Source organism: Littorina saxatilis, linkage group LG1, assembly GCF_037325665.1.
Source record: "Littorina saxatilis isolate snail1 linkage group LG1, US_GU_Lsax_2.0, whole genome shotgun sequence".
Lineage (NCBI taxonomy): Eukaryota > Metazoa > Mollusca > Gastropoda > Littorinimorpha > Littorinidae > Littorina > Littorina saxatilis.
The window spans coordinates 92,097,083-92,120,519 of record NC_090245.1 but is presented as its reverse complement, the minus strand read 5'-3'; the positions used below and the strand labels follow the sequence as shown (position 1 = coordinate 92,120,519).

Here is a 23,437-nt window from a genome sequence, read left to right as displayed (position 1 = left end):
ATTATTATTTTTTGAATTCTCTTTCATACACACATAGAAATACATATCATGATTTGTAATCAGTAACAAGAATGTTGTTTTCATTGTTTTCTCTCTCTCTCTCTCTCTCTCTCTCTCTCTCTCTCTCTCTCTCTCTCTCTCTCTCTCTCTCTCTCTCTCTCTCTCTCTCTCCACTCATACACATTCAACTCCCACACCCTTACTCACAAAGATGAATATACATATACTTGCACAATTTCACATTTCCAGAGCTAAATCTTGTAAACCCATTTTCTCAAAAACTATTGCGTGGATTGAAATCAAAGTACATGTATGTGTGATGGGTTCTTTATTTTCAACTTTGCCATTCAATTTGAGGTACACCATCGCTTGGTTTCATGGCTTTGAAACACAAACAGGAATGCTACAGGCCAAAAATGGTTTTACCTGAAAGAAGCGCGCAGTGCCAGTGGCGAAGCCACAAGCCTGAGCCTGTGAAGCAGGCGAGCCAACTAGGGGGGTCCGGGGGCATGCACCCCCGGAATATTTTTCAAAAAACGGTTAAAATCTGTGCAATCTGGTACATTCTGGGCATCATTTTCAGGGCTGTAATAGTGTTGTGATCTTGTTAAAAATCCCATTTTAGCCTCCCCCCACCACCATTCAACACACCTCCAAACTGATGAAAACAACACTACTGTGCGCTGGCTTCATTGAGACCGGCGCCCGGTCGCGTTGCGCGATATTCACACGGATCGTTTTTGCGGAAATTTTTTGACTTCACCGGAATAAATTTGACTTTACCGGATTTTGAAAACGGCGGCTTTATCGGATTTCCGGCAATTACCGGAAAAGTAGCATGCCTGACAAAATCCCCAACGAACATGACTTTGATCGTCTTTGAGTTTGACATGACTCATGAGGATCAAGTGACCCAAACTGGCACGTCTCCCCGCCATTGTTTCTGAATTTAACCCATTGTTGATATTAAAGTTTACAGGCGCTAAAATAAATCCAAGCTTAATGCAAAGAAGCGACAATTACTAGAATTAGAATATATGCCAAGCGTGTCCACGTCCGTTGCTGGGATGAAAAACACATTTCTAGTTTCGGTTTTGGCTACACGCAGACTCTCGATATCGAGCCAGTCGAGGTCACACTGAGCGAGTGACAGCCGGACGTGGCAATGTCGACAATGTCAATGATCTCACTCAAACTCAAAGATCTTGAACAAATTTCAAGATCTTTGCCTACATTCAAAACAGTCATAGAGCAACATAGATCAACATACCATTACCTTGATATTTCGTCTTCGGAAAGACCGACCCGTAGCCTGACCTTTCCACCAAGGAAGGCATTCTCGCCGCCTGCTTTGGTCTGGCTTGAATCCACAAAATGTAACGGTACCGCTGCACGCCATTTTTGATCTTCGAATTCGAATTTGACTGAATACACTCAAAACTTTTGCACGAAGCCCTTCCATTGGATGAAGTTTGACAGACTTTTGCAATTTGCCTTCTGATTGGATCTCTTTTTTTGTGAATGTGTTGTTGCTTCCCTTCAGTCGGGATTGGCTCCTTGACGAATAGAGGATCATAGAGTGATACAGCTGTGAAAAATGTAAGTTGAAAATAAAATGCTTTGCAATAATGCCCATCACGATCACGAAAACAAATGACGATCACGTTCACGAGACTTGATTTTTTTGTCATCACGGATCACGGGCAAAGTCCCATCACGATCACAGAAATGGAAATTTCGGCAATCACGGTCACAGAAAGGTCAAAAAACGCCAATCACGATCACGATTTTAAACCCTTTGGGGCCCTCTATCACTCCAAATGAGCTTCATAGTAGAAAAGCAGATACACTACCAAAACACTGCATAACAGATCTACAAGACTGAGCCAGAATCATTGAAATTTACTTCCTGTATAAAATATTGCAATCAAATTTGCTCACGCCGTCCCACATGCAACGCAGGTTACCTTCGCCTTCGATTCAAAGTAACTCCACGCTAACTGAATTACCATCGAAACGCAGATAACAAACTGATTCGGAGATTACACGCCACACATTTATGATATTTTACACACACATTTCAACTGTGTTGTTTCGCGATAAACAGCCATAAACAAACAAATGTGGCGCCGTCACGTCGCTTCGGAAGGAGAAACGCAGGTTACCAAGAGATTGTTTCTGATACCTGTCGGATTAAAATCATCGTTTTTCACGAATAAAGGCTCTTTGGCAGATCTGGTGAGTTGGAAACTGTCTATCAATGTTTCATTTACTGTCAAATGCATACATTCTTGTCGATATTGTTACCTTTGGGCTCATAAATGAAGTCAAGGGTCGTGTTTTCCTAAAGTGACTTGTCAGCATAGAACTTACTGTGCTTTGATCATTGACTGAGAAGAATCTTCCGATGACACTAGTTCATTTCTACGCGACTGCAGATCTGCAAGGAAACTTATGGCAGGGGAAATAAGCTTAACTGAAGACGAATAAGCGGAGTAACTGTTCTTCAACGGATTGCTCTCACTGATCTAAATATTTAGATCTTGTCGTCTGCTAGTAAGTAGTCTTCGGTCGTGTGAAAGTCACATCTATTTCGACTGTGTGCATCGATCCGTGTAGTGAAATGTTGATCTTTGATGATTTGGCAACATAACTTCGCTAAATGTGCTTCGAATGTATCTCCCCGTTAACCATTTGAAACGACAGCCCAGACGGGGAGGATACTCAATAGCTCACAGGGTATATAATGTTTTCCGCCGTTTTTTAAAGAATCCTTTCAAATTTGCTATTCCAAAAGTAATGGTACGACTCGAGTGGCAAAGAACATTCTCTGCAATTCGTGTCTCAGTCCGTACAGCGGTTTCGGGTCCTATCGTCATCATACAAACATACACACAGACACACAAGAACCAGCTTTAAAAGTTAGATTATGTAAGAACCATGTGAACCAGTGATTATTTTCTTATGTACATCAGATACTCCATCACCTGCAAGATACTCGAGCACGTGGTGCACAGCTCCATCATGAAGCACTTTGACCACCATGCCATCCTTACCAACTGTCAACATGGCTTTCGGCGTAAACGCTCATGCGAAACCCAGCTCATCGTCACAGTCCATGAAATTGCCCGGCAGCTAGCAGAGGGAGCCCAGGTCGACGCCATCCTGTTGGACTTCTCCAAAGCCTTCGACAAGGTGCCCCACGCCCGCCTGCTCACGAAACTGGCTTACTACGGAGTGAGAAACGACACCCTCAAGTGGATCTCTGCCTTCCTCAGTCAGCGTCAACAGCAGGTGGCCTTGGAGGGCGTCCTATCGTCTCCAGTCGGAGTGCAGTCCGGAGTTCCGCAGGGGACCGTCCTGGGTCCTCTCCTGTTTTTAGCCTTCATCAACGACCTCCCTGAATCCGTTCAGTTCAGCAGCGTCAAACTCTTTGCAGACGACTCCCTACTCTTCAAACGTATATCCTCTCCAGCGGACAGTCTGCAGCTCCAACAGGACCTATCCAGCCTCGAACAGTGGGAATCAACATGGCAGATGGAGTTCAACCCCAGCAAGTGCACCGTCATCCGCATTGCCCCGAACAAGAAGAAGCCCATCCTGCCAACTTCCTACAGCCTCCATGGACAGACTCTGGAAGCAACACCATCCAGCAAGTACCTAGGGGTCTTAATCTCCGATGACCTGTCCTGGAGCAGCCATGTGCAAGCGACTGTCAAAAAGGGCAACAGAACTGTGGGCTTCTTGCGGCGGAACTTCCGGGAGTGCACCACCACCGTCAGAGCTGCTACGTACAAGGCCATGGTCAGACCGGTCCTTGACTACGCCTCGCCAGTCTGGGACCCGATCTCTCAGAAAGACGTCACGGAGCTTGAAAAAGTCCAACGCAGAGCAGCCCGTTACGTCCACAACAACTACAGCGATCGGACCCCAGGCTGTGTGACCAGCATGCTGAAGACCCTCCAATGGGAACCACTCGCCGACAGAAGACTCGCCAACCGCCTCACTATGCTCTACAAGATCAACAACGGCATAGTCGACATCAGCAAGGCCGAGTTCTACACATCTGGCGACAGCCGCACCAGAGGAGCCCAGAGACTGTTCCAGGAGAGGGCATCCCATCCTGTTCTCTTCAACTCCTTTTTCCCCCGAACACTGCGTCAGTGGAACAAGCTCGACCCTAAGACCACAGCTGCTCCTTCACTGGAGTCCTTCAAAACTGGTCTGGGTCGTACCCACGGACTTGCCTCGCTGACACAGTAACCCTGCAGCTCTTCGTGTAAATAGTTTTATACTTTTAACCATCTTCTCGGAGTTATTGGGTCACCCACCACCAGTAACCAATTACTCAGTACTCCGCCGCTGGACTACAGACGTTCGGATGAACCCAGTCCATACCAAGAAAGAAGAAGAAGAAGTATTTCTGCTTTATGAAAAGCTATATTTCAAAAACAAAACTAGAGATTTGAATTTTGACCACTTTTCCCCCTTTCTGTCACCAGTACTGAAGAACAACTCTTGATGATTCTTATTCTGTCAAGCAGTATGTAAGAAATATTAAGTCCTTTGTACTGGAAACTTGCATTCTCCCAGTGTCACGATTAGGTGACAGGGATCAAGAAAAGGTCACTCGGTGGGGTGCCCTCTATTCACGACTTTTTTCCGTGACCTTTCGGATTTCATGGGGGCTGCCATTTTGGTTTTGATGCGCTTCCTTTTCCGGTTTACGTATTTTCCGGTTTAACATAGCATTTGCGTTTTTTTGTCAGAAGAGTGATATTTGGTTATGAAGGAAGTCAAGTCCGCCATTACCTGCCACCTCAGTTGAGTGTTTACTTTGAACTTATACTTGAACCGTAACAGTGTGTAGCCAGTTCACAAGACCTGTTCTGGATCTGGATCTGGATGTAGTACATTGCAGTAGCCAATAATGGCTGTCGTCGCAATGGGCGAGAGAGCGCAGCGTGACGGAGTTTAAAAACTTTCTATACATGCATGCCCTTCCAGGTTGGTGGTGTCAACTGCTGGAATTTGGGCAGTGTTTAAAAGCAGGATAAAAACACCTGGCGGTGCGCCTATGGTGGTGGGGCCCTGCCAACACCTGATGTAAATGTGTTGGCAGTTGCTGAATGTACCACGGAGTCTTGTAGGCGGTTCCATTCAGTCGGCGTCCTGACAAAAAAAGAGTTTCTATACGGTTCAGATCGGCTATCCGGAATTTTGAAGGGTCTCGAGTTGTTGTAGACTCGCTTCTCAACGGGGTTTTCTGATGTGCACCCGTAAAACTTTGTTGATATAATTTTCCGCTTGGTCTTATCTGCGGGGGTGAGGAAACTTTCTGGGGGTATAGCTGGTACTTGTCCTCCCGTTATTTTATATAGCATTGTCAGGCGGAGTTGTTTGCGCCGATCTGCAAGTGTGGGTAGGTTTAGTCGCTGTAGCATTGCTGTGATGCAGCCAGGTTTTCTGGATCTGTAGTCTTTGCAGATGAATCTGGCTGCCTTGTGCTGTACCTTCTCGATTTTGTCGATGTCCTGTTTTAGATAAGGGTCCCACACAACTGCCCCATACTCAAGGGTCGATCGGACAAGAGTGACGTACGCCATGCGTCTGCACTCTTGCGGGCAGTTGTGCAGGTTTCTTCGTAGGAATCCGAGGACGGACCCTGCCTTGTTGCAGATGTTGCAGATGTGGGGTGACCATTTCAGGTCGGAGGATATTTGGATGCCGAGATAGGTACTCTGGCTGACGTGTTTAAGGATGGTATTGTCCAGTGTGTAGAAGTACTGGGATTTGGGTTTGGTGGATAAGATGTAGCATTTCTGCGCGTTGAATCTCATGCCCCATTGTTCTGCCCAGCACTCTAGGTTCTTAAGGTCTTTTTGAAGTTCGATGTGGTCCTGGAATGAGCGTATGTCACGGTAGAGTAGGCAGTCGTCTGCAAAGAGTCGTACGTTTGCCTTCACTTGATCGGGGAGGTCGTTTATGTGCACAAGGAAGAGAAGAGGTCCAAGGACCGTTCCCTGTGGGACTCCCGAAATGACTGGGACTTCGTCGCTTGCTTCTCCTTCCAGCACCACCTTCATCTTCCGCTTTGTCAGGAAATTGGAGAGCCAGGTGTGGATGGGTCCACGGACACCGTAGTGGTCCAGCTTGCCGAGCAGCTTGTGGTGGGGGACTGTGTCGAAGGCCTTACTGAAGTCCAAAATGGCAATGTCAGTTTGCCTTCCCTGGTCGTTTGAGTGGAGGAGGTCTTGCATAGTGGTAAGCAGTTGGGTCTCGCAGGAGTGTCCGGTTCTAAATCCATGGTTTCTGCTGGTAAGGATGTTGTGTTTCTCAAGGTGAGTGTGTAGGTGGCGGCAGATGATGTGTTCCAGCAACTTACAGGCTACCGAGGTTAGGGACACGGGGCGGTAGTTTTCTGCTTTGTTCTTGTCGCCTTTCTTGAACACGGAAGAGATGTTCGCTGAGCGCCAGTCAGATGGGACTTGGCCTGTGCTGACTGAAAGATTGAAGATCAGGGTGAGGGATGGGGCAATGGAATCTGCACATATCTTTAGTACTGTGTTGGGTATGTTGTCGGGGCCAGGGGCTTTGGAGGGGTTCAGGTTTCTTAAGAGTTTTGCCACTCCGTTTTCACTAATCAAGAGTTCATTTAGACTGGGATAGGGCTGGCCTTTCATCTGGGGGGGTGGTGAGCCGTCGTTTCGGGTAACTGTTGTTATCAATGGGTCGCGCAGCTGGAGGAAGTGTTTATTTCCATTCGGAGCCCAACTTCAGTTCAAAACCAGTCAAAAACTGGCCTTGATATTCCCACATTACGATACCCTTGAATGACATTAGATCTACGTCGTTTCCGCTTGCCAAAATCCCACATGTTACACGTCTGCTCTTCGAGTTGTTTGGAACTTAGTTCGAGTATTTTCTCGAACGTAACTTTTGACCCAGCTGTCAGGTAGGCATCATGAATTAGACGTACACTGGCAGTTATAAATCATGTTGTGCAAAAGACTCTAAAGAAGTAGAACATTGTGGAAAATCGGGAATGCTTTCTCAGTTTGTGCACCCTGGCAACATTCAGCAGGAAAAAAAACTGCATATGCCTTCCTCTGCAAAAGTCGCGCGAAGAATGCTGAACGGGCAGCGACGACTAGCTAGCTGTTCTTCTTCAAAGTAATAAACTACCCCCCAAACCCTGCAAGTTTGTGCGATTTACTTTGTGGACATGAAGCCAGAAGAGGACTCAGGAATGCCCACTTAATTCCTTGATTGTACTTCCGTCACAAGAACTAAAAGAACATTCAATGTTCGTTAAATCTGTGGATCAAGTGACTCACGAAGCGGAGGAAAAGAAAATCACCGGCAGATCTGTACAAGATGTTGAATTCTGCCAGGGAAACGAAGCCGCCCTCACGGCAGAGAAGTCTCCGCCTACGAAAATCAGTAGATCTAGAGCAAGGTAAACATACGTTTTTCAAAGCTTGTTCTCAAACACACACACACACACACGTACACAAACACACACACGCTCACACCATCACACACACACATGAAAGAGATGGAATTAGCTGATCGAGTGATGACAATGTTGATTGATAAGTATTTTTTGGTGCGGTGAACTTGAGGCTATATTCTATCAATCCATCGATATATTTTACACTTTCACCCCAGAAATGAAGCACGTGTACACATATTGAACAAAAGAATCATTTTAAGCTTTCATTGGCATTGTTTCCTTTTTTTGCAGACATGTTGGCAGGAAGTGAGTGTTTCACCCCACTCTTGCAAGGTAGGTTGATCACTGATGACAAGTTCTGATTGTTTTTCCTTTTTAAACGGATGACAATCCGTACTCTGCAGATGGATCTAACCGAGATGGATCTAACCGATACACGGAAGCAACATTGGGAACAAACTGTTATTCAATCTGTGAATATTTCATGTGTGAGGGGTATAACTGCAAGTAGCCTACGTTCGCTAATGTAGAGAAATAATTTTTGACTCAAACTTCAAGTTAAATTGTTTCTGCTGTCAAAGCCATCTTTCTGAAGGAACAATATTTTACATGCCACTGGATTGTTGTATATTCCTTCTTATTTTGCAATGACAGGCTCAGCTTTCATTTGATTGTAATGTGTTTCTTATTGGCTCACGTAAGTGTAGCCTATGCGATCGTAACTTTGTCTGTCTGTGCGTGCGTGCGTGCGTGCGTCTGTGCGTGTGTATGTCTGTGGTAGAAACTCTAACATTTGAAGACGTCACATTACATTGACGTCACATTATGACGTAAGAGGGTCACGCGAAGGAAGTACTGAAAGTCTCGGTCATTATTATTTTGAGCGCGCCGAGACTAGTTGGCAGTCGTGTCCTTGTAAGTAGGCTACATGCAGACAGACAGATCTAGATCTAGTGTCTCGCTTTCTTGCAGTTTCACCTATGCTCTTTCTGTGTGTGTGTGTGTGTGTGTGTGTGTGTGTGTGTGTGTGTGTGTGTGTGTGTGTGTGTGTGTGTGTTTGTGTGTGTGTGTGTGTGTGTGTGTGTGTGTGTGTGTGTGTGTGTGTGTGACGGAGTGATTGAGTTTGTGTTACTGTTTGTCGATTTCTTACGTGAGCCTTGATGGCTTCGCCTCTTGTTTGAAGCTTTGTATCATAAAAGCTCTGTAGAAGTGTTGCACTTGTTTTGCAGACTGCATTAGGCGTGGTACCTATTGCACACCCCCACACACCCCCACCCTGCCTATTTATCTAAAACACCCACCCACACACATACACAGGGTGCTGACAATGGATTTTTTTCCATTCTCCTTCAGGCCATCGCTTAATTTCTTGCAGACTGAGGAGCAATGGACGTTTGAGCAGCTCCTAAACCTGGGGCACACAAGCCACAAGGTAAATAAGGTATCAGTATATGAACAAATGTTTTCCCTTTGATTTTTATCGCATCATTTTTTCATAAAACTCTGTAAATTGTGGCAATTACACATTATGTCAATAACATTATTATGAAGAATGAAGATTTTCAACTTATCATTGAAGAAATGAAATCAAGCATTTTTGTTCATTCTGTATTTGATTATTATTTTCCAGTCTTTGGGTTGGCATAGTGGGTGAAATAAGGGTGAGGAGTATCGGTTGGTGTTATTTTTTAGGTCTTGGTGATGTAATATTTTCCCTACGGTATTATTCATGGTTATCATAGTGCAGATTCCAGGGAAACGGTTTTTTGAACAGCCTCTTAAACTGAAAAGCTACAAAGTCAACAACATAAACAGGTTACTGGTGTCTCGGGCATTGATTTTTGTAAAAAGATTTGCACAGCAATTTTTGTGTGTGTAAAGAGATAATGAAAATAAAGCATAACAACTTTTATATTTTTGAAGTGGAATTAAATGTTTTCATTTTTTGGCTCACGTAAGTGTAGCCTATGCGATGGTAAACTTTGTCTGTCTGTGCGTGCGTGCGTATGTATGTATGTATGTGTGTATGTCTGTGGTAGAAACTTTAACATTTTTGGCTAAACACCGAAATACTCGTTTCACGTGGTTAATTTTCAAGCACCATCTTCAAATTATTGAAGCAATGATCAACATTGTGTCGGCATGTGTGTAGTTAAAGCGTGTATCCAAAGAAAACGGGTTGTGGGGGGTTTTGAAGGGGTACAAGCAGTTGACTGATTTGTGTCGTGTTTGGCATGTAGACGGCAGGTCAGGTGTCAAGATCAGGTCAGGGGTCGCGCGAAGGATTGTGGTCCAGTTCTCACCTCGCCGATTCGCCGGGGAAGACGATTTCATGTTGTTCGGTTTCTAAGCTCCAGAAAAGTAAATAAAGAAGATACCAAAGGGAGATTTCCTACAATTTGATCTGCACAGCGTGTTTCCAATGTCCACGCGAGGAAGAGCTGTCGAAAGCGCGGCAGTCAGTGTCGATCTTGCAGCCGTATCCCGGTAAGTTCAGAGACAGACTGTCTAGTGTCTCCCACTCTGATAACGTGTCACCTACTGTTAATCCGTTTTGTTTTAATTTCTTTTTATTTCAGCAGACACGGCTGTCAAACACAGTGCTAGGCAGTCACCTCTAGTGAAATGAGTTGATCTAGTCTTAAGTACTTTGCAACAACTTCCTTGAACATGAAAGACAGTTTTTGAATGCTAGATCTGTATCGCGTTTCATCCCAGACTCGATCCTCTCTTTGATTGTAGATCTACTGTTTGCTGTTTACGCACTATCATTTGATTCGCTATGTAACGTTTGGTAAGCTTACCTTGCAACAGCTTTCTTGTCTTTGTTGGCATTTCTGGCTGTGTTGACCGTCAGAATTATTTTAAGAACCAGGCGAGTTGATATGATGCGTTAGTTTTAACTCTGTGTGTGTGTGCGTGTGTGTGCGTGTGTGTGTGTGTGTGTGTGTGTGTGTGTGTTTGTGTGTGTGTGTGTTACATAGTGAGTGAGTTTGTGTTATGTTACTGTTTGTTGATTTCTTACGGGAGCCTTGAAGGCTTCGCCTCTTGTTTATTTTGAAGTGTTTTTGTACGCAGGTTTTATTGGATGGGTGGGGGGTGGTTTTGGTGGTTCTGATTTATTATGATGTAAGGGTGTTTTTTTTCCTTAATTATTTATTTAATTGGTTTATGCAGACTTCATGGCAGCCACTGACCTGACGATATGACAGCCATGAATATCGAACGCAGAAGAAGAAAAAGAAGACAGTCTAACAGGAAAATAATTCTGGTATGCTCATAATGTCTATGCCAGTTAAAAAAAAGTCATGAATTGAAGTTTACCCAGGTTAGACATTAGCATGTCGTAATTGTGACAATGAATGTATCCGTAAACGCACCAAGAGACTTTCTTAGAAAAATTGAAGTCATGCATCGTCAATATGACTACAATCACAAACTGAATAAGGGGAAATCATGTCAATTTGGTGGTCTGGATCATCAGCTGTTGCTCATTCGCTATAATGGTCTACTTGACAAAGCCCGTCTTCATGTGCTTCTTTATACCTAGTGTAGACAACATGTAGGCGTTTGCAGACCGTTTATTGTATTGCTGTTGTTTGTTTGTGAGTAAAACTATGGTGTGACCTCAATTGGTTGAAATTTGTTGTGTATGTTCTACTTTGTGTAAGGTGTTTCTCCATGCCCCCAGAAGAGCCGACATTATATTAAAACCTTCATACCCTGAAAATATTTGCATACTAGATGTTGTTTCTTATTGTAATGATTGGGGACAGGCAAGCTCTTAAATTGTGCAAGCCTTCAGAAAACTATCAAGTCTGATTTGCTAGAACAAGCGATATTAACACGTTATTAAGATGAATATTTGATTAAATATGTGCAGGAACTACTTCAGCAGATTCATATGGCCAGTCTCACAATGCAAGGAAGGTGAGTAAATTGAATTATGTCTTTCCCACCTGTTCTGTGTTTAGTGTCAGCCGTGATTGCCTGATGAGAATTTGAAAACATGTTGCTAACTAACATGAACCCAACCATGAAACGTGATGTAGGTGAGTAGCCCATCTAGAAAAACGAACCTGTTCTAATTCCGAATTAGAACAGGTTCTTTTTTCTAGATGGGCTACTCACCTACATCACGTTCTATGGTTGGGTTCATGTTAGTTAGCAACATATTTTCACATAGAAAATGGTGGGCACCTGAACAAATATCTGCACATTACAATGAAGTCTTACTTTGTGATCTGATGGTTTAATAACGCCACCCCCACCCCCCCCCCCCCCCCCCCCAAGACGAAGCTCACATAACTACCAACTACACAATTTCCTTACAGAATCAAACAATGGGAAGAATCAGGATTCAGCAGTGCTAGGTCGTTAAGGGGGATAGCTATCACTAGGCACTCAGCAATGAAAAGTTGAGGTTTTCACGGACATTAACAAAATCCGGTAACCTACGGACAGTAAATTTCACAGGGAAGGGAACAAGAACGTCAAAAATGGAAAAGTATGTTTTTTCTTTCAAACCATTGATAGAGCTCTGAAGCTTCACACAAGTTTTGCAGAGAGAGCACTCGGCCTATTCATTTTTGGCACTAAAACATGCGCACACACAAAAAGAAAGTTTTTAAAAAGTGGCGCCGATGTATTCTCTCACTCACAGCCTTAGAATATTGCAGTTTGTATGTTACCAAATTGAGGCATGATTTTACTCCATCTAATTACCTGACCAAATCTGCGACAGTCGGGCAAACTTCTTGCAAGTCGGATTGGGCCTTCAATCAAATACTCAGAAACCAGCAGCTACTTTAAGTAATACTAGTTTTGTTGTTATTTTTTACAGCTTGTACTGAATGTGTTTTCTTTTATCTCCTCAGAATCGAGTCAGCCAGAGAAAGACCATTGAGAGGGAGAGCGCACAGTAAAGCATATATGGCATGCACTTCGGTGGACCAGTGCCATCATCTTCATAACAAGATGCAGATCATAGTTTCTTATGTTTAAGTATAGCTGTTAGCAAAAGTATTTGACGATTCTTGGGTACGACTTTCGTGTTTAATCCTATCAGCTTGTGCACAGCCCCAAAATCTGTTTTATTTTGATTTATCATTTATAGTTTGATTTTTTTTAATGGAATTAATCCAAATGTAAATACATCTAAGGTTGCAATATTGTTTTCTTGTATATATACCCTTAAAACTACCTCTTCGTGTAAACAAAATTTAATTGTAACAAGTCGCGTAAGGCGAAAATACAATATTTAGTCAAGTAGCTGTCCAACTCACAGAATGAAACTGAACGCAACGCAACGCAGCAAGACCGTATACTCGTAGCATCGTCACTCCACCGCCCGTGGCAAAGGCAGTGCCCGTGGAATTGACAAGAAGAGCGGGGTATTCGTTGCGCTGAGAAGGATAGCACGCTTTTCTGTACCTCTCTTCGTTTTAACTTTCTGAGCGTGTTTTTAATCCAAACATATCATATCTATATGTTTTTGGAATCAGGAACCAACAAGGAATAAGATAAAAGTGTTTTTAAATTGATTTCGAAAAGAAAAATTTGATAATAATTTTTATATATTTAATTTTCAGAGCTTGTTTTTAATCCGAATATAACATATTTATATGTTTTTGGAATCAGCAAATAATGGAGAATAAGATAAACGTAAATTAAGCCACCAAGCTGAAATGCAATACCGAAGTCCGGGCTTTGTCGAAGATTACTTGACCAAAATTTCAACCAATTTGGTTGAAAAATGAGGGCGTGACAGTGCCGCCTCAACTTTCACGAAAAGCCGGATATGACGTCATCAAAGACATTTATCAAAAAAATGAAAAAAACGTTCGGGGATTTCATACCCAGGAACTCTCATGTCAAATTTCATAAAGATCGGTCCAGTAGTTTAGTCTGAATCGCTCTACACAGAGACACACACACACACACACACAGACACAGACACACACGCACATACACCACGACCCTCGTTTCGATTCCCCCTCGATGTTAAAATATTTAGTCAAAACTTGACTAAATATAAAAAGAAGTGTTTGTTCAAGGGAGATAATTTGAAGCGAATATTTTTTTAAATCAGTAAAACTGCGTAGTGACATCCTCAGTTAAATAAAAAGAATAAGGAATAAAGGTATACACACAGGTTGTACCCATTTTTGAGTCACTTGAGAAAAAGTGACTCTATGTAATCGGTCAGTGTTAGTCTGTCCGGCCGGCCGGCCGGCCGTCCGTAGACACCACCTTAACGTTGGACTTTTCTCGGAAACTATCAAAGCGATCCGGCTCATATTTTGTTTAGTCGTGACCTCCAATGACCTCTACACTTTAACGATGGTTTCGTTGACCTTTGACCTTTTTCAAGGTCACAGGTCAGCGTCAAAGGAAAAATTAGACATTTTATATCTTTGACAAAGTTCATCGGATGTGATTGAAATTTTGTAGGATTATTCTTTACATCAAAGTATTTACATCTGTAGCCTTTTACGAACGTTATCAGAAAAACAAGGGAGATAACTAGCCTTTTCTGTTCGGCAACACACAACTTAACGTTGGGCTTTTCTCGGAAACTATAAAAGTGACCGGGCTCAAATTTTATGTGAACGTGACTCCCAGTGACCTCTACACTTTGACGTCTGCTTTGGTGACCTTTGACCTTTTTCAAGGTCACAGGTATGTCTTGAAGGAAAAAAATTGAAATATCATATCTCTGAAACTATTCATCGGATTTGATTCAAACTTTATAGGATTATTCTTTACATCAAATTATATACATCTGTATTGTGTTGTGAATAGCAATTTCTTCCTGTCCATCTGATGCCTCATATAATATTCAGAACTGCGAAAGTGACTCGATCGAGCGTTTGCTCTTCTTGTCTTGATTGCACTGCTTTTAAGTAGAAAGCTTTTTTTCTCAGAATTATTTTACAAATAAAATTCAAGGGAGGCAATTGATATGATAAAAAGGAAACATTTTTCTTTTCTTAGAATACTGTACACATTTAGTAAAGTATAATTTACAAGACAAGGGTTTTTTGGGTTTTTTTCTGTGCCTACTACTTGACAAGAGAACCACGAGATTTGTGCAGATTATTTAAAATTTTCTGTACAGTATATTTTACAAAGACAGATCCATACAATATATATAATTTTGTAATAGATGTTTACAATTTGTAGGTATGGTTTTTTAAATCAACAGTTCGGATAGCCACAACAAGTGTGTATGTCTTGTGATTTGAGAGCTTTAGCACTGGATGCTTAGAATCCTCTTGATCATTTACTTCAGTAGTTTAAGCCACCTTCTCCAAAATCTTCTCTCCTATTCTGTGCATCCTACAGTGGGTTTGACAAGAGAACCACGAGATTTGTTTTTGTACATATCTTGCTTTTATTCTGTACACTTTAATATTTTAATCATAATTATGTGCACATTTTTTTTAACTGTGTTTTTGTTTTTGTTTTCCTGTATTCAAAGTGTGTATGGAAACCACAACCTGTCACAGCAGTATTATTAATCTGGATCTCCCTGCTAAGAACGTAATTAACAGAACGTGTGCATGTAGCTAAAGAACTTAAAAAGAATTTCTGCTACTTCACTCAAAATACGTCCATCCTCACACTCATATTTTCTTAAAATAATACGATTTGTTCATACAAACATGTTTGCGAATTATTCAATTTTGCGTAAAATATTCAATTACGATTTCTTTGTGTGTTGCAAAATTATGTAATAAAATTATGAAAGATCAAATTCAAAACAGCAATAAAGCTGCTGACGGCAGAATACCTCTGTTGACTTCTCTATCTGTTGGGTCAAACTATGCCACAGACATGTTTCTTCTAGTAGCTCAATATTACGTGATACAGTCTCAAAGACAGAACAACGCAATAACCTTTTTTTGTGTAGATTCGATTGACTTTTTCCTGAAATAAAATATTCATGAAGCCGGTTCTGACTGAGTTAATATATTTCTGGAAAGCTGAACAACGCAATGCGTCTGTGACTGGTGAAGAAGCAGAGCTGGAGCTTTTTGTATTGTTTGTCGTTGGTTTTATTACACACACACTCACATACGGTCAACAAAATGTTGCATGTTCCTGCTTGACAAACAAATGCCTGCATACATGCGTGCACGTACGAACGTACGAACATTCATACCTGTGCAAACAATCTGCCACTTCAAGTTCAACACCCAAACCCCACACATTCCTCCAAAAGGAGTCTGAAGTATAATACTGGCATTTGTGGTATTGAACGAGGACCTCAACTTCCATTGTCTAGTGCATGTGGGTCTCATGTTGTACGTGTGAACAGCTCAGATCATGGGTCAATAAAGTGTTACACAGATGGTCAAAATTAAAGTACAAGATATTGCACTGGAAGTGGTACTACACTGTTGCTTAGTGTCTGTATGAAACTACAAGGTGAAAATAGAAAAAGAAAAACACGATTCTTGACTTTGATGCGCTTTTTTCTGCTCGTAAACACACATTCTTCTACTCATCACAGCATGCCCCATTATTGAGTTTAAAACACCAATTAAATTTGTTTTGAATAAAACTCACAATTTTACAATAAGAATTTAGAGACCTGAATCAATTAGGTATATCATACTTAGTTTGACTTTTGCAAAACTAAGTAATTACACATTTAATTGAATCAGTCAGACAGACGGAGACATAGAGAGACAGACAGAGGGCAAACACAAATCTGAGAAAGAAACCCCTTTAAAAATGTTACCATGTTTGAAATGAAACATCGCAAGGTGAAGCCATAATTCATCACCTTTCAGTATGACGTCATGAGCGTGTTCCACACTTGAAATGACGTGCTTTTGGAGCTTGGAAGTATAATTTCCATTCAACGATCCGAGTTTGTTAAGTTTGAGCATATTTTCAACGTCAAACACCATGAAACTATATATATTTGGAATCAGAAAATGATAAGGAATAGATAGAAGTTGTTTTTAAGTGTCTTTTTTCATAAATAAAGATAGTGGTTATTTATCGGTTTTCTTCATTTTTAAGCATAATTATCAATACAAAACAACAAAACTATATAGTTTTAGATACAGGACGCAATAGGGAATACACCAATATAAATTTTCTGTTTCAAATATTAGTTTTTAAAAATGTAAAAAAATGACATATTTCGAACAAACATTTCAATAACAAAACTTTAAGTGACCAAGCTGAAATGCAATCCCATAATCCGGCCAAGATCTGAGATTGTGTGATAAGAAATTCGATCTAATTGATGAAAAACTGTAACTGTGAAAGTGCTGCCTCGACCTTTTGGCAAACGATAAAATATGACGTCATCAAACTGTCCTATCAATAAACGGAAAAAACCTTCTATGAGAAAATCCAATCAAAAATATCCATATCAAATTTCATAAAGATCCACTCAGTATATTATGAAATATGATCTGCAGTGTGAAAAAAAACAATCTCACGCCCATAACGCAACTTATTTGGTCGTGTTCTGCCGATACTATAATGTTTTTCTTTCCTAAAACACACTATAATAGTAGCCCTTCCCAATGTCTATGCTAAAACTGACTTGTCTGTGTTGTCAATGATTTTGCAACAGTGTGAGAACAAAAAGTTTAACAAATCTCACGCCCATAACGTTGTGACACAAAAACTCATTTGGTCGTGTTCTGCCGATACTATAATGTTTTTCTTTCTTAAAACACACTATAATAGTAGCCCTTCCCAAATGCAATGCTAAAAATGACTGGTCTGTGTTGTCAATGATTTTCTGCGAGAATGCGATCTATCTGTTTGTCGCAAAGACCGTGTGACACGAAAGTTATGAGCGGAAGACAAATCTGCTGAGTGCAATTACGTTTCAGAAGATAGTTGGTTAAAACAGTTTATCACTCAGACACGCAAAGGAACACTATAACTTTATTATTCAGGCCATATATTTGCTTTCCTTTGTCATGTATGAAAGCACTGGCCTTGGTTGAAGAAAGTGACCTGACGCTGTGCAACAAATGTGTCGCCATTTTCCGCCGTGTTTTGTAAATAAAACGTGTTTACTACCCACACATAAAAAACGATGCTGTTGGTTCTTTTTATTTTCTTATTGTTTGATTCGTGCTTAGCAGTTTAGTATGCTTTGTTTTCTTCTCAATTCAATGGATGGCTATAAAATAAGCATTTAAATGTGAAGGTGTTAACATTACCCATGATCTGAGCTGTTCACACGTGTGAAACCACTTACTTAAAAAAGAAAAAATCTTGTAAGCTTATATATCAACAAAAAACGAACAATTATATTCTTAAACAAACTGGTTAGAATAACAGATTTAGGAGAATGCAATGCAAGGAACATCATTATCTAATTCGGTCGATGCTTATAGATCTAGAAAAGCACCCACTTATTCCAGTATAACACTATGATATCAAATCAGTGGAGGCGAATTCAGTATTAGAGCTGCCTTGTTTTGTTTAGCGTGTGCTGACAAAACAAACCCCTGCTCGTCAACCGTTAAACGGTTTGTCTTTCGCCGCTAGCCTGCGGCCAGTTGGCGTTGTTTATCTCTGGTGGCCACTGTTTATAATTCAGAATCTCGGAACCGAGTCTCAGTAAAAACTCTTGGAGAAGTCTGGAAAGCGAAGACCAGAGCTTTTTTGCTATGTATGTGGGGGTTTTGCAGACGACATTTTGAAGCATTCACGTTACCATGACTGCATCAAAATGTTGTATTAAAAACTTCGATAAAGTATCTCAGTTGCACATTTTAGCAAGGTCAATCATTATGCTAATTTAAAATCGCTTCAAGCACTTATTGATTAAAACCAAAACTGTGAAATATAATCTGCTAACACTTTCTTTTATCTATCTAGAGAGTATTGCCAGGATGGTCACGTGCTTCCGTCTTAAATAAACGGGATTATGTATGGATGAATCGAGTTGCATTCACTGAAGTGGCCGAAACACAGGGCTAAATATATCAATAAGCACTGCCTGTAAAGCACACAATATTCCCCCCCTCCCCAGCCCCCCAAACAGATTTTAAAAAAATAAAAGAAGATGATTTTAGAAACAGCAGCCGGAGAGAGGCCCGGGGGTGGGGGGGGGGGGGGGGTTAAAGATTGGAATTTAATTATAATTGGATAGATCCGCGCCGCACTGCAAAGAAAAGTGTACAGTGTTTCACCCACTTTCCCGAAAATATATGCATCTGTGTTAAAATGGAGTTCCAACTTATCATCAGTGATCAGACATAATTATGTAGATAGATGATCAATGTAGGCTATAGGGCCTATTATATCTCTGTTATCATGCACTACTGACTCAACAACACAAATACTTGCTGAATATAATATCTCTATTTGAAAGCATATCCAAAGGAACCTTTTGTCTCTGTTGATAAATATCGAAGTTCATTGCATTATCTTTACTCTAGACTTGTATTTCTCTGTCAGAGCACAGTATCGTTCGTCTGCTACAGACACCCAGCAGTAAGAAAGCATAGGCTCTAGCTGAATACATTTTATTTTTTTCTCGTCTAAAGTAGAAAAATACATTCATTCGTAAAGAAGATCTAGGGTTTAGATGAAAAGGTTAGTCAGTGTAATATCATATATATATATATTATACCAATAGATTTAGGAAGATTTTTAAGAAAGTGCCGATTGTGTTTTTTGTGGTTAGGCCTATCTTTTATCGCGAGTTCCGACAGTAGCGGCTCGGTTACTGCGGACCAGCATAACTGAGTTCACACAGAACTATTCTCAGCTGCACTCAACATGGAAAAAACCCTGTGTTAATTGTTTCAAGACAACCACATTTTGTAACACTACTTTGAAACTTCTGCTTCTTGTCATCATTATAATCATTGCAAGGGCTCCAGGAACTGAGAAATGTTAAACACACTTAAAACCACGTAAATGTTACAGGAAGGCGCCTATACCGCCTATATGGTGCCACAGATTTCCGAATTCCTGCGGCCCAGCAGCTCGCGGCCGCCGTGACCTTGCAGGGCTGAGCATCAAAATTTGCGCGGAATATTCAAAAAGCTTAAATCACACTCACTTTTTTTCTTGAAAAAAGCATAAATATTGTTTTAAGCGTAATAAGTTTAATCTGTATGTATGCTGGAGGTGTATAAATGCACTAACATGCATATGTTGTTGCTTGTAAGATGTAGTGTTCACTTACAAAACTTTGACAAGTTTGGTCTTTCGGTTGGCGGTGTAATGTGATTCTTATGTACCGGTTCGACATGTAGGAAACAGCAGTATTTAACTGATTTCTTCCGCATTGAATGTTTCTTTGTGCAATCAGTATAGAAGATTGCAGAGAGAGTATTCTGATGATTTAAAATGTGTGTTTTATTATTAAGCAGCCCTGACAGTACTGACTATGTCTCTTTCTACTAAACTGACTCAGTGTGTGACTTCTGTGCACATTTTCAGCCAGAAATTCATTTCTCTTCCTTGTCTTGCTTGCAAATTCCACCATAAAGACCATCCCCTCCTCATCGTGGTATGGTGGTGAAACAGAACCAAGCTATGCCGTCGGAAGAAAATCGCTGAAATTTCACTGTCCCTAAAACGTGGGGGTGTTTTTCATTGTGAGAAGTATACCGGTAGGGTTCTCCCATGGCGGACGGGTTGGTTGCTGGCTAACGGGGCTCTGGTAAAGACGGAGATGTGCTGGATAGTACCGGTGTGACGGCACAGAGGCCCAAGGACACAAGCGGTCATCTCAGCAACCTCCAAACGGGTAGACTGGACTCGACAACCATGGTAGGTAACCAGTCTAGGAGAAGGAAAACTCCGAAATAAAACCACGGGCAGACCAAGCTCAACAGCCCAGGAAGGCAATTGGTCTAAGGGAGGGACCCCTGATCAACGTCCATGGCCGAAGCCGGAGATGCGGGACCCCCTGGGTGCCAAAAAGCGCTGCATCACGCAAATCACAAAATGAGTGAACGACGAAGAAGAAGAAGAAGAAGCTTGCAAATTTGTTCTTTCCTGGCCGAGCGATAACATAAACACCCTGCCAAGGGTTGTGTTCTGCGATGTTTTAGAGCTCGGAAAGGCAGCAGAGGGCTTGTCATCAGCTTTCTCTAAATGGATTGCTTGAGGGCTAATAAGGAAGGGATACTGCTATATCAGTGGTGGTTGTTGACATCTTGTATATATATACAGCTTGCTGAATCCTAATGCATGGGCCAAAGAAGGAAACTCGGCTCCACTGATTTGATATGGAGTGAGTGAGAGAGAAAAAATCCAATTGAAAAAGTTCCAGATCTAGACAAGGCAGCACTAGCAGCAATTTTAGCTAGCAAACTCGAACTTGCCCTGCATTCATGCAAGGTCGAACCACTTTCCCTGCCTAGTGGGGGTTTGGCGGGTAGAGGGCCGGTGCTGGCACACTCGGAGTGAAACGACATGTCACCTACTTCGATAGCTTCTCCGGATTTACGTGTACAAACAGCGTCCGGGTTTACCGCTTCGATTCTAAACCCTAGTTTCTCATGTTGGTAACAAACTGGCTATTTGTTTATCAGATGTGTCGTTGTTCCACATTAAATGATGCTAGAATGCAAGATCGCAATCATTTGGTTATCAAACCAGGTTGTGTTCTTTTTTTCATCACCTTTTTCCGCGCAAACAGTTTTGCGCCATTTCTTTTGCGCAGACTGGGCGGGACAGGAAGCGGAAGCGCATCAAAATTCAAGTTCTGATTGGACAATGATGCCGACGCCCACTTGACCCCCACTACAATGTCAAGGTCGGAAAGTCGTGAATACTGGCCGTATAAAATTTCATCTCACACGGCATCACTGCAGAGCGCCTAGAACTGTACCCACGGAATATGCGCGATATAAGCCTCATTGATTGATTGATTGATTGATTGATCCAGTGCGACAGAAAGCGTCTGTTTTCCGTCACCGGATGCGGATTCTGCTGACAGCGCCAAACAAGCACGAGATTTCTGTTTTTGCACGCATTTCACGGAGTGGTTTTTGCTATCGGGGCAGAATTGTCGATAGCTGAACTTGTTAGGTGACAAGGTTAGTCACGTGTTATTCTCAAGGTTGTCTGTCTGAGACAAGGATTTTCACACTCGAAACTCAGCAGCGAGAGAGAAGGGTCGGTGTCTGAATACTCCTACAAGTTTGATGGTTTTCAACACGTTATAGATACTTTACTGTATATCAACGTGCTATGCTACTTGCTAGTGAGGCTTGATAGGAACTCCATAGGACAGACCCCCTTCCTCTTGAACACATGCGGGCTGACAGACGGGGCGTCAAGATTCTCCACTGGGCAGTTTTTACTGCATAAGGTTTCAGCGAGAGAGGTGGATGACGGTGTTTCTGTTGACGAACAGAAGTCATTCAAAGGAGGAAGCGGTTTTGCTTCCATGAGGGCCCCAAAGGGGGGGTATCATCACGATCACGGGAAGGGAAATTTTAGCTTTCACGATCACAGTTACCTTGATTTTTGTTTTCACGATCACGAACACCAGTGGCAAATCACGGTCACGGTAAAAGTTGCATGTACAGAAAGCACGTGTCAAAGCAAACACAACCACACAGTATTCGCTCCTCTGGATCTATTGTTTATTCAACACAAAGTGAGAACTGTTGCACTTTATTATTATTATTTTTTGAATTCTCTTTCATACACACATAGAAATACATATCATGATTTGTAATCAGTAACAAGAATGTTGTTTTCATTGTTTTCTCTCTCTCTCTCTCTCTCTCTCTCTCTCTCTCTCTCTCTCTCTCTCTCTCTCTCTCCACTCATACACATTCAACTCCCACACCCTTACTCACAAAGATGAATTAAATTACATATTCCTACTCCGAATCACATGTAGCAGTTGACTCAGTCTAAAGTGCTAGGTCTGAAAAGGCTACCCGTCTAAGGGGAGCAACCCCAACTAAAAAAGTGTAAACGTAGCTATGGTAATGACGACGCACCCAGGGAGTTACCTCCCCTCCTGCGTACTACGTCACTACTGCTACTGACCACGTGACCCCTATCATTCGACACTTCAGCTTTCTAGGGAGCAGGTCGTGAATTTTTTGGCTCTAGTGGAAGTTCGCTGTTTGGTGTTTGCTTAGACACCCACCGGCACCCACACCCGTCTCTTCACCCGCTGCACTGGTAGTTGGTGAGCTCGTTCCTTTACTTGTATCGAACGTAATTTTCAGTTGCTACTTGAAATTTTCGGCCACGTGTTGGTCACGTATTTTGTGGTAGCCATTTTGGAATTTTGTGTCTCCATTTTGTCGTCAGCATGTCTGACGGAGACAAAAAGCGCGAGCGCGGCAAGGCTGATGTGAAAGGGAAAATTAAACCCAAGTCTTCCACTTCTGTCCCTAAGCCTATTTTGGTTGTTGTTTCTGACGCGGCTAACAATGCTGTTATGACGGTCCCTATTTCTGCCCCGAATGACCAGCCGGTTGTGGGGCAGTCTAATCAACCTACGCGTACTGTTGTTTCTCGCTCGTCTTCTCTGCCGCTTGCAGATTCGACGTCGCTGGTTTCATCGTTGCTTTCTTCGCTGGTTCCCGAGCTTCGCACGTTGGTGAGAGAGGAGATGGTGCGTTCTCAGCCTTCGACTTCCGTTGTCCCGTCGATGGCTTCCTTTCCGCTTCCGGCTGTGACGCTGTCCTTGACCGAGGCGGTTGCTTCTGTGCCTTCTACCGCTGTGGTTGGCGACGCAAGTAAGTTGGGCTGGTCCGTAGGTCCTCGTGAGGCCGCTGGACGCTCCCTGCTGGGAAGCAGCCCTTTTCGGCGGGTTCACGACCCGCAAACCCCTGTTCGTTCTCACTTTGGCTTCACGGAAGACCATCGTGTCGATGAGCAATGGCGGCATTTGGTTCAGGCTTCGACGCTTCCGGCACTCGCCGGAAGCGTAGGTCCTCCGACGTACGCACCCGCTGGGGTCGTTTCCGGAGTCGACCAGCCGGTTCCGTCTGCTGCGCTTCC

The 23,437-nt window shown here is 42.3% G+C and overlaps 1 protein-coding gene and 1 long non-coding RNA gene across 3 annotated transcripts in view; one reads left to right on the top strand and one right to left on the bottom strand.

The window, feature by feature from the left end:
• The window catches only part of LOC138950919 (uncharacterized), a 60,410-nt gene that overhangs the window by 9,988 nt on the left and 26,985 nt on the right, over positions 1-23,437 (bottom strand). The window lies entirely within an intron of this gene.
• LOC138945583 (uncharacterized) lies at positions 7,243-12,557 on the top strand. Of its 2 annotated transcripts, none has more exons than XR_011449040.1 (6): positions 7,243-7,459; positions 7,748-7,789; positions 8,832-8,888; positions 10,634-10,727; positions 11,340-11,386; positions 12,334-12,557. It is a non-coding gene; the product is annotated as an uncharacterized lncRNA (long non-coding RNA). The 2 variants fall into 2 exon arrangements; XR_011449039.1 differs by having other exon boundaries at positions 8,810-8,888.